Source organism: Cydia amplana, chromosome 23 (assembly GCF_948474715.1).
Source record: "Cydia amplana chromosome 23, ilCydAmpl1.1, whole genome shotgun sequence".
Classification (NCBI taxonomy): Eukaryota; Metazoa; Arthropoda; class Insecta; order Lepidoptera; family Tortricidae; genus Cydia; species Cydia amplana.
Genome location: NC_086091.1, coordinates 6,229,173 through 6,241,435, shown reverse-complemented (window position 1 = coordinate 6,241,435; position 12,263 = coordinate 6,229,173).

Genomic DNA, 12,263 nt, shown 5'->3' with positions numbered 1-12,263 from the left:
AAACTCAAAAATGGATGAGATAAAGCAAATGTTAGCAGCCATACAGGTTGATTTAAACTCTCAAAAAATAACAATGAAAGAAATGGAAGAAAATATAAAGGTATCGATAAACAAAAATATAGACGATAAGTTTAGTTTAATGGAAACACGAACAAATCAACTAGAAATTAAAGTAGAACAACAACAAAAAACGATAGATTTCTTGGATAGACAAATTAGAAAGCAAAATGTGGTTTTCTTTGGGGTAAGATAGACAGAGAAACACTACGAAAACCTGGTAAGCCTGATTCTGGATATCATTAATACGAAAATGAAAATTGAATGTCAAAAATGGGAAATCGAAACTGTGAGTCGATTGGGTAAACCAAGTGAAAAAATCAGGCCAGTGGTTGTGACATTCACGACGACAAGCAGGAAATTAGAGCTTTTAAGGAAAAAAAAGTCTTTAGAGAATTCTGGTATTTATATAAAAGAAGATTTTTCCCCTAACGTTCTCCAAAAACGTAGAGCCCTTCAGGAAGACTTGAAACGAGAGAAAGAAGCTGGAAAAATGGTTGCTCTACGTTATGATAAAATAGTGACCCTTAATCCACGTAAATCAAACCAGTCACCTGTAAATCGAAGTTCCAACAAAAGGTTACTATCGGAATCGCCAGAGACAGCCAATGTAGCGGAAACCAGAAACAATGAGGAAATTAAAAAACAAACCTTCAAGAAAAACAAACCAGAGAGTATAGTTGGATACCTACGCCCGGCACAGCTAAATACAGCACAAAATAAACCCGGCACGAGCCGCGAACCGCAAGAGAAAAAAAACTAAACAGCGCCTCTCCCGCCCCATCATCTGCAAGTTACATTGTAGATAGAAAAGAACATTTACCGATCCCCAAGCCGGCCGGTCACCGTGGGGAGCTCGACCATAACCCTCCAGCAAGCAAAAAATCAAGCTCACAGAAACTATACATATGCACGTATAACACCCGCACACTGTCTACAACGCCAAAAATGATAGAACTGCAAAATGCTCTGTCGGAAGTAAAATACGATATCATAGGTCTCTCCGAAACTCGTCGGCATGGCTATGGAATCATAGAAGATGACAAAAATATTTTATGCTACTACGGCGAAACACAAGGTATGTACGGAGTCGGCTTTCTAATAAAAAAGGAGTATAAAAATAATATAATAAGTTTCGATGGAATATCCGATAGAATAGCCGTTCTAAACATGCGATTTAATAACAAGCCGCTTACACTGATTCAAATTTACGCTCCGACATCCGAATCCAGCAATGACTCTATCGACGAGTTTTACTCCACTTTAGAGAGCATAATCTCACCAACTAATAGAAATTTGATTCTCCTTGGAGACTTCAACGCCAAGATCGGCCAAACTAAACGCGAAGAAAGTCAAATAACCGGCTCGTACGGTTATGGTATAAGAAATGAGAGAGGCCAGAGACTAATAGACTTCGCAATGAAACACAAGCTAACTATAGTAAATACATTGTACAAAAAACGCCAAGGCAAGAGATGGACATGGCTAGCACCAAATAAAGAAATTAAGAACGAAATCGACTATATAATGGTAGCCAAAAAACAACAAATTAAAAACTTTGAAGTCCTCAATATAAAGTTCAACTCGGACCATAGATTTTTGAGAGCAACCTACATAACAAATCAACTAAAAAGAAGCCGAGTAATGTTCACGCAAAATACAAAACGTGTGTTTTCGAAAGAAAATGAGCAATTTCTCCAAAATAATCTACACAGCAATCTATCGAAACTGCAATTATCTCGGAACGAGAAGGTTCAAGAATTCTACGACGCTGTTGAAAAGTGTATCTTACAAAGCACATTCGCTTCTACATCACCTGGAAATTCTAAAACTAATATAATTTCCGACAGTACTAAACTTCTTATAGATCAAAGACACAACCTCCAAAAAAATAAGCCTCTATCAAAAGAAGACAAAACTACACTCTCTTTGTTGTACAAAGAAGTGAACAAACAAATAAAGAAAGACTATAAACAATACCGCTTAAACATACTTGAAAAACATCTTCTTTCCACGGGAAGCACAAAACAAGCCTTCAAAGAACTTGATAGAGAAAAAAAATGGATACCTAGACTAAAATCACAATCACGATACACAAAAAATAGAGATGACATATTAGAACACGCGACGAAATTCTATGCGGATCTATATGCAAAAACTGACACCCAAAATTCACCAGATATAACAATATCAATAGAGTGCAACGAAAACCAAAGTGACGAAGTAGAGCTGTTTGATGAAACGGAAATTAGAAAAGCTCTAGAAACCTTAAAATCCAGGAAAAGCCCCGGAAATGACGGTATTACAAATGACATTCTAAAAGCTGTCGCACCTATTCTGCTTTCTCATCTTGCACATCTTTTTAACCTGATTTTAACTCAAAGAGTGGTCCCTCGGCAATGGACAGAGTCAGACATTATAATACTCTACAAAAAAGGAGACCCGGCCGACATTTCCAACTACCGACCAATAAGCCCTATGTCGAGTATTTACAAATTATTCGCATCATGTCTACAGAGAAGGCTTTCTTCTACAATCGAAAAATATATACCCATAGAGCAAGCGGGCTTTCGAAAAGGATTCTCTACAATGGATCACATCCAAGTCATTGAACAGCTTATAGAGAAACATATAGAATTTAATAGCATCATGTACATAGCTTTCATTGATTTTCAGAAAGCTTTTGACACTATATCCCACGAAGCCATTTGGAAAGCACTGTCAGAATACAACATTCATAATACATACATAGATATTCTAAAATACGTATATAACAACTCTACAAGTAAAATTAAACTCGAAAACACAGGTAAAAAAATAAGGATAGAAAGAGGAGTAAGACAGGGGGACCCGTTATCACCGACTCTATTCATTGCCGTCTTACATAACATCACCAAATCGCTTAACTGGAGAAATAAAGGCATCAAAATCGACGGGAAAAACTTAAACCATCTCTGCTTTGCAGATGATATCGCAATATTTTCGAACAAGTCGGAAGAAATACAGGATATGATGCAATCACTACAAACGACGAGCAAATGTATCGGCCTCGAAATGAATATCAATAAAACCAAAATAATGACTAACGGAAGAAGAGACAAAATATACATCGATACAGAAGAAATAGAATATGTAGAGAGCTATATATATGTCGCAGGGAAATGATCAAAACAGAGATTTGAACAAATCTCTAAGGGATATGATCAAATCACGCAGGATGTTAAAATGGCGAATCCATATCATCATTTCCCTAGAAAAATTCAGTCATTTGACCAAATCACTGACTCTGTTTAGTGAAAAGACAAAATCGGCCAATAAACGCGAAACGCTTTTTCATTTCACTAGATTTGTTTAGGAATTTGACAAAATCCCTAACCACGACAGTAAGTTGACGAAACGAAGTTAAAAAGTCAACTAGTTTTATCATTTCGCTAAACAGGTTTAGTGAAATGATAAAGTCTCAACTGGAAGATGGTATATATGGTGATTTGATTAAATCTCTGAAAGGTTTAGTGAAATGACGAAAGCAAGTAGAGAATACAACAGTTTACTCTACAGTTAAGCGATTTGATCAAATCTCTGATTATTAAGTGAAAATTTTTGAAATTATGATGCCGACAGATGTACCGATTTGGTACAGATAATTTTTAATACCTATTTAAAACAATCCCCGGTACATTACTTCCATCTAATGGACCTCTGTCTACCTTAGGGACGTCCACCAACACGCTTGATTTGATTAGCAACTCTTTAAATTTGTGCAGAGAAGTCTCTTTTATTTTTTCAGCCGATATTTTCAAAAATTTTCACTTAATCTAGAGATTTGATCAAATCGCTTAACTGTAGAGTAAACTGTTGTATTCTGTACTTGCTTTCGTCATTTCACTAAACCGTTCAGAGATTTAATCAAATCACCATATACCATCTTCCAGTTGAGACTTTATCATTTCACTAAACCTGTTTAGCGAAATGATAAAACTAGTTGACTTTTTAAGTTCGTTTCGTCAACTTACTGTCGTGGTTAGGGATTTTGTCAAATTCCTAAACAAATCTAGTGAAATGAAAAAGCGTTTCGCGTTTATTGGCCGATTTTGTCTTTTCACTAAACAGAGTCAGTGATTTGGTCAAATGACTGAATTTTTCTAGGGAAATGATGATATGGATTCGCCATTTTAACATCCTGCGTGATTTGATCATATCCCTTAGAGATTTGTTCAAATCTCTGTTTTGATCATTTCCCTGCGACATATATTTAGGCAAGGAAATCTCATTCGATAAGAACAGAGGAGTTAAAGAACTGGACAGAAGAATAACAAAAACATGGAGCAAATTTTGGAGCCTGAAAGAGGTCCTAAAAAGTAATCTTCCAATAAGCCTAAAGAAAAAAGTTCTAGACTCTAGTTTGTTGCCGTGCTTGACCTACGGCTGTCAGACTTGGACCTACACCAAAGACATAAGACACAAGATTCAAACTTGCCAAAGAGCCCAAGAAAGAAGCATACTAAACTTAAAAAGACTAGACAGAGTGAGGAACACAAAAATAAGAGAGAGAACGAGAGTCATCGACGCATTAGAACACTGTCTGAAAATGAAATGGCAATGGGCAGGCCATATAGCTAGGATGAGCGACGAAAAATGGACCAAACGTGTGACGCTTTGGAAAGGGCCACAAGGGAAAAGAAAATCTGGAAGACCAACCACAAGATGGGTTGATGACGTCACCGACACCATACCGCACAAATGGCAAGAGGTAGCGCAGGACCGCTCAGAATGGCGGAGGCTGGGGGAGGCCTTTACTCGCAAAGAGGTCCACCAATCATAAACATATACCTATAGTAATTAAGTTTTTTTTATTTTTTATTATAATATCAATAATTAGGTATGTTAACTATATTATTATTATTTTTTAAGTATTTTTGTGTGGAATTAAAGGCTTTTTTATTTTTATTTTTATTTTATTTTATTTTTATTATTTGAGCCAATTCAATAACTGCTTTAATAATGAAACTTGGACTTATGCTAAAAGAGTGCTGAGGTATCTCAAGAAAACTAAGCATGTAGGTCTTAAATATTAAGACAGGTAATTCCCAGCTAGTTGGCTTTGTAGATGCTGATTGGGGCAACAATTCGGCAGATAGGCGTTCTTACACTGGTATGTGTTTTACCATGTCGGGGGGTGCGGTTTCTTGGGAAACTAAAAAACAGAAGACTGTCGCTTTGAGCTCTACTGAAGCTGAGCTGATGGGAATCACCGAAGCCTGTAGGGAGGCTATATAATTGCGTAATTTTTTAAATGAAATTACAAATATAATTTACACTGTTGATGTATTTAATGACAACCAGGGTGCAATTAAGTTGTCATATAACAATGTTTTTAGCAAACGCACCAAACATATTGAAATGCGATATTTTTTTCTGTCGTGATTGTATTAATGATAAGATAGTTAATCTTAAATATTTAGAAACAACAGAGATGCCAGCAGACATTCTGACCAAGAGTTTATCTGGAAATAAACATAGTTATTTGATGAAGAAGTTAGGTTTGTGTTGAACGTTTATTTGATTTGTTGGTCAAAAGGGTATTTATAGTATTTGGTGTTAGTGGGGGTGTTGTGCTTGAATACCAAATAGGTTTATATACTTAATATGTATTTTATACTCTATGGTCTGTAGCTATTTGAATTATTTGAATTCTTGTGTTCCAATAAAAATATATGTCAGTCGTGGCTCATGATCATTGCGTTTCACTTCTATAAGAAATACCATAAGCTTGTGCCGCCATTTTCTTTCATTATAACGGGATACAAAATATAAAATTGCATAATTTAAGTTGTTATATCTTGAATGGTGCCATCGCACGGTACTTCATATTGCTAATATTCAAAATAAAACAATATTTTTGATCGAGTCAATACACTCATACACGGTCGTTTCTCAAAAAGTTGGCACCGCCACCTGTCAATAGGTTTATGTTAGAACTTTTTTTTTCATTATGTATAATTTTTATATATAAAATTTTAACACATATTTAGAGAGACTTTTTACACAGAGGCCTAATACTTTAAAAAAGATATAATAAATATTGATTACAAAAAAATATATTGTAACTACGTTTATCCGCTAACCTGTCGTGTCCCAACGCGAGGTACTGATGTTCCGAGCTATGAAAACCACACAAATTATTGACTTAATTTAACGTCATTGCTGTATTTTATTAACATATATCCTTAACTTTTTAAGTATTACTGTCGCATAACAATATTATGGTTATATTTTAAGTTATTCGGCTTCAAAGTTTGTCCAAGGCAATTCTTGATATTCACCTGTCGCGTCACGTTCACGACGATTGTATAACCCCCACCGCACCTTTCCCGTATCACTCCGCACGAGCCGAAGCCGTCAGTCATCAGCTATCACCTGGTAGGACGAAGACGTGGTTATTGTGCTCCGCAATTAAAACACAAACGACAAAGTATCGGAAATTGGAGTTTGTAATGGGTAAGTACTCTTTATCCTGGCAAGGATATCTTGCTAATTGGGTATTCTATCGCATTACTATTAAGATATGTAACGTAATCAATAGTTTAGTTTTATATGCCTAAGTATGGAGGTCATCAAGCTAATACATTTTGTGTATTCGCGATATAACTGCCATTTTCCCCATCACCTGCATATCGTCCACCTGGCTAAAACTGCCAGGTGGATGAGATTTTGCGGCAGGTTAATGTCACTGATACCACAACTAATACTCGTAACTATATAATTGTATAGCGGTTATATCGCTTTTGTGTGTTAATTTAGGAATAAAAACTATCCTGTCTGTTAAAGCTGCATATTATTCAAATTTGTGTACTTTTGTCTTACGTCTCGTTAACCTGTCCAAGAAAGTCAGGTGAATGATGCAGTAGCAGGTGAATGAAGCGTCATTCACTTGCCATATGACAGGTGAACGATAACTATTTTAAATCCACGTTACATATACTCAAACAGTGATTAAGTAGATTTGTGACGTCCCATGGGAAAAGGTACCTTATGAGGGTTTTTAGTTTTAGACATATTAAAATGTTTTGTAAAAAGGTGAAAACATGCTCAATTTTTTTATTGTGTGATGAGATGACGGGCAAGAGAGAGAGGTCAGTTCTGATAATGAGATCCATGAAGAATCGAGGGAACTCCTCAAATCTTAAAGGCATACATATAGTGAGTTTTGTGTTTTTATTTACAAATCAAGCATATACATTCAAAAAAGTGACATTTGATGAAGTGGAACTGCTGATGAAGATCAGAACGGAACTCTTCAACGACGCATAGTTCACGTTTGGCCATTTGTCCTCTTTGTTATGTTTGTTAAACAAGTTTGTAAGCCACATTTTTGTCAAGCTCGAGTTCTGATGATGAGATCCATGAGGAATCGAGGGAACTCCTCAAATATTAAAGGTATGCGTATAGAGACTTTTGGATTTTCATCAGAAAATCAAGCATTTTCATTAAAAACTGTCGCATTTGATGAAGTGGAACTGCTGATGATGATCAGAACAGAACTCTTCAACGACGCATAGTACACGTTTGGCGATTTCGATTTCGACTTGGACTGGGGCTGGGGCTGGGACCCGGACCCAGACTTGGGCCCGGACTCGGACCCGGACTTGGACTATGACCCGGACCTACTGCTCTCCCAGGACGTGTTGGATGACCAAAACAGCGTATACCTATGATGCACCAAGTCTATTCCACTTGTACTGCGAGGGTTCAGCATCAGCTCTATCTTGGGTACTGCTCTCCCAAGTGCTCATCAAGACGTGTCGAATGACCAAAACAGCGTGTGTCTATATTGCATCAAACCTAAGTTTCAGTAGGTACTGCGAGGGTTCAGCATCAGCTCTATCTTGGGTACTGCTCTCCCAAGTGCTCATCAAGACGTGTCGAATGACCAAAACAGCGTGTGTCTATGTTGCACCAAACCTGAGTTCCACAAGGTACTGCGAGGGTTCAGCATCAGCTCTATCTTGGGTACTGCCCTCCCAAGTCCTGCCATCCAAAATTTTAACCTACTATTGTAATCATCGTAGTGGACAATAAGGTCCCTTTTTATAGAAAATGACATATTTTTCGATTATTTTTAGAAGGCATTGAAAATTATGTGATGGACAGGTGAATGACACTCATTTCAGGTGAATGATGACAAGAAACCAGGTTAACGTCAACGGACACAGGTTAATGGAGCCTCTCGATAACCTGTCAATATTTTCAGTGGAATTTGTACTTATTTCTCGATAACCTGCTTCTACTATCGATAACCTGGGGACAAAATATCTTTCACCTGTCCTTGATGTCATTGACCTGAATTTTCAAACGCCTATATCTTCTAAACTAATTGAAGGAATTGCTTCCCTTCCACATTTTCTAATAGTTTAAGTTGCCTTTTAACGATCTCAATAAAAAAAAATGCGAAAATGCATAATTTTTGAAAATCATAAATTTTAACCTGGCGGTGCCAACTTTTTGAGAAACGACCACTGTACACAAATATTCAATTACAACACTCAATTACAAGCAAATATATGCATTTTGATTTTATAAAATGTTAAAAACTTAAATATTTCAAGAGCCCATTGATAGTTTTGTATGTAAACCTAACATACTGCACGAAAAAATTTTTTGCGCACTAGATTTCATCGTTCTTCATCTGCGTAATCGGCCTAAATTATTTAACATGACTTAGTGGCCGCCATTATCATTGCAAAACTTCCAAGTTGTTTTCTTGTCAGACATTTTGTTTCTGGGTGAAAAGAATATACATATAAGCGTAATGTTTGTGTCTCTTTTTCTCATCATCGCGTCTCATCGAAACATTGCCTCGCAGAGTAATTATATGGTAAAAAATATGTCACCACCACGTCTAAAGGTGGTAAAGATTACCAAATTAATACATTTCAACTACGCGGCACGTCGTGGCGACGTCGAATCCACGTCGGAAACATGACCTAATGTTGACCATTGGTTGTAATCACTAAATTGCCGTCAATAAATACGTCGCCGGCACGTGCTTTTTTTCCCCATTTATGTCGACTCGACGTCGATTCGAGGTGCCTCATTTTGGTCACCTAAATTGTGCGACCTAAAATAGGTGCCTTTCTCGGAATATTGACCAAAAATGTTTGCTGGGAAACACGTATGGTCATTACACACATTGGCTTTCTTATTGCGCGCTCGCTTCTAGCTGGCACGCACTATATCGCCTTGAGTTTATTGACCAACGTAGCTCACTTGTATCATAGTATACTAGAGTTAGACCAAGAAAAGTGTGCAACGATTTTAATAACACACGCAGTGCAAGTGTTATTACAAACGTCAAAATTCTATGAAATTATCACGTAGGTATAAACTTGCACTGAATATGCTATTGCTCTAACTCTATTATTATTTGTGTCACGTAACTTCAAACTCGGGTAAATCCATTCGACCCTCTCAGCAAATCTACCCTATTACCTTTTCTTAATACCAAAATCGCATAATCTGACAAATGGATTTACCCGAGTTTGAAGTTAAGTGACTCATTTGTCGTATGGCGATTACAATACATTTATTAACAAGTTTACAATTTAAATCCATATTATGTATGGCGATTACAATACATTTATTAGAATGCTAATTAGAATAAATAAGACCCTTTTTTGCAGGTAAGTAGCACGTGCGGTTTTACTTAACGATATATAGACAAAGGATTCGCCGTCGGGGCCTGTTAGGAATATCAGCGTTTTACCTTACAATAAAACGCATATTAAGCGAAATACCTTATTCGAAGCCTATTTTATTATATTTGAGAGCAATCCTGTTGTCGTATGACGTAGCGGTTCTTTATTGGCTGACACCTACCGCCATTTTTCCCAAACCAGTTTTACCATTCCAGTTTTTACCCCCACCAGGTGAGCTCGGCGCTAACGCGCGCCGTTTGCCTCATTGGTTCTCAAAATATAAACCAAAAACGAAGTTGCAATAAGTATACCACTTACCAAGGGGTTGTATTTATTGTTCCAATGTGAAATAAAACAGGCATGTTCGTATATAGAACTATACAGTGAGTCAGAAGTACCTACCCTCAATGGGTGCAATAAAAGTGATGTGGCTTATTGCAACTGAGTGTTGTAGCCACAGGCGATTTAAAAATTATAGGCTTCGAATAAGGTATTTCGCTTAATATGCGTTTTATTGTAAGGTAAAACGCTGATATTAAGCTTCCTACCGTTATTCGAAGCCTATTTTATTATATTTGAGACGTGTCTGTGATCGCCTGGTGGTCAGAAAACGCCAATGTGATTAACTCATCATGATTCGTGAAACTGGTGGGAATATGATGGTTCTTCTAGTATGGTTACTCTACTATTAACAATACAACAGTGGAGGTACTTGCAGGTACTCTGATCTGACCAATCCTTCACGATGTGTCCTCTTTGACTGCCTCGATCCAAGTGAACGAACTGCACGAGCCTGACCAACTGGCCACGTGTCCCCACCACATACCGTGTTGCCAGTAGTATAATGTTATTTTCCCAACTACCCCTGTATTAATCGGGGTAACGCAATAATATTGCCACATTAAAATTTTAATTTATAGCTTTGTAAAACTCAAATAAAATATAATATAATTATAGGTAACGCTAAAACTCTATAACATTTAAAAAAACATATAAAAACAATGATAAATATATACAAAAATATTATGTTCGTGTAAACTATAATGTTAATGTAATTAACCCACCGATCGTAACCGACGGTTAACCACTAGATACCAGTCTTGTTTAACCGATCCTGTTATAATGCTACTTAGTAGCAGCGCATGCATGTCTCGTTGCTTATATCTACCCGCTTTATATTTAATAAGTAATAGAATAGTTTTAGATAGTTGTATACTTAGTTGTTTAGAATTGGCTTTGTAATTTTTGTATAATGATTAATTATCCTCTCCTTAGTATTATGTTAGTGTAAACATGTATTTCTCAGGAAGTGATTATTCTTGTAATCTTTTGAGAAATAAACATCTTAAACCTAAACCTAAACCTAATGTAAACATAAATAAATCATGACATTCGGCCATCCGATTTCGTGCATGACTCTGGCGCACGAACCTTATCACCAAAAGTTAGTTCCGTTTCATATGTTCCGCCAATCATTATAAATTAAAACTGTTTAGGAACTGTAAATTTAAAACGTAACTTATCGCAATTGATACATTTACCTGATCAGCAAAATTTTTAAATAAAATTATGATGTATATCCACTTGAAAATAATATCATGACATTCGGTTTTCTGTTTTGTTTATCTTTACTCATATAACTTATTCATTCCCCTCTCTGTTTCTCATTACTATTATATACTGTAAGTCCAAAATTTTCACTTATGTTGTAACACTCGTTTGTTTTTTTTTTAGTGTACGTAACGTTCAATCTATAGGTAAGTACTAGACAATGAAATTTCATAATACCTGTTATTAATTTCATATAATAACTATAAAAATATATGAATAACAAAGCTTAGTTTTTATTATGCATACTATGTTTTGTTTTCTCATACATCTAAACATTACTTATGTTCGTTAAAGCATACGTGGCTTTTATTTAATTCAGTACTTTTTTTTTCTCAAAAATTGTTCGATTACTACGTTTTCCAATTTTACATATGTCGGAGCCAGATACCAGAAGGACGTATTGCAGTGTTACAGTTAATAGCTATAAACGCCTGTATAAAGTCGAAGCTATGTTTGGCTACGTATTATTTGCTTGTAACGAAATAATAAAGTTGCGTAGTAAATAACGTCACCATCTATTGGCGTATTGTTGAACTAAGATGACAGGTAGAAGGCTTTGGAACGTCAAGAGTTGTATCTTGAGTGAACGTAGGCACGAGTGGGCATTTTTGTCGTTATGTTGGTAGACTGGTCAGGCAGGTTTACCAACTTGAATTGGAGGCGGGAGCGGTTGGCTCCGCCGCTGGGACTGGCTTCCTTCTTGATCGGACCGCGCTAGAGATCGGACGTTATCGTTAGCCATACCTCGTGCCTAATTCGCTACGTTCCTGAAGGCTTATACCTGAAGGATTATTCTGAAAGCTTATAGATTCTCACGTTCTTTAACCGTTTAGCTAAGTGTTTTATTCCAAGTGTTATTTTGATTTCTTATGTGCCATTAGAAGCTTACTTTTGTAAACT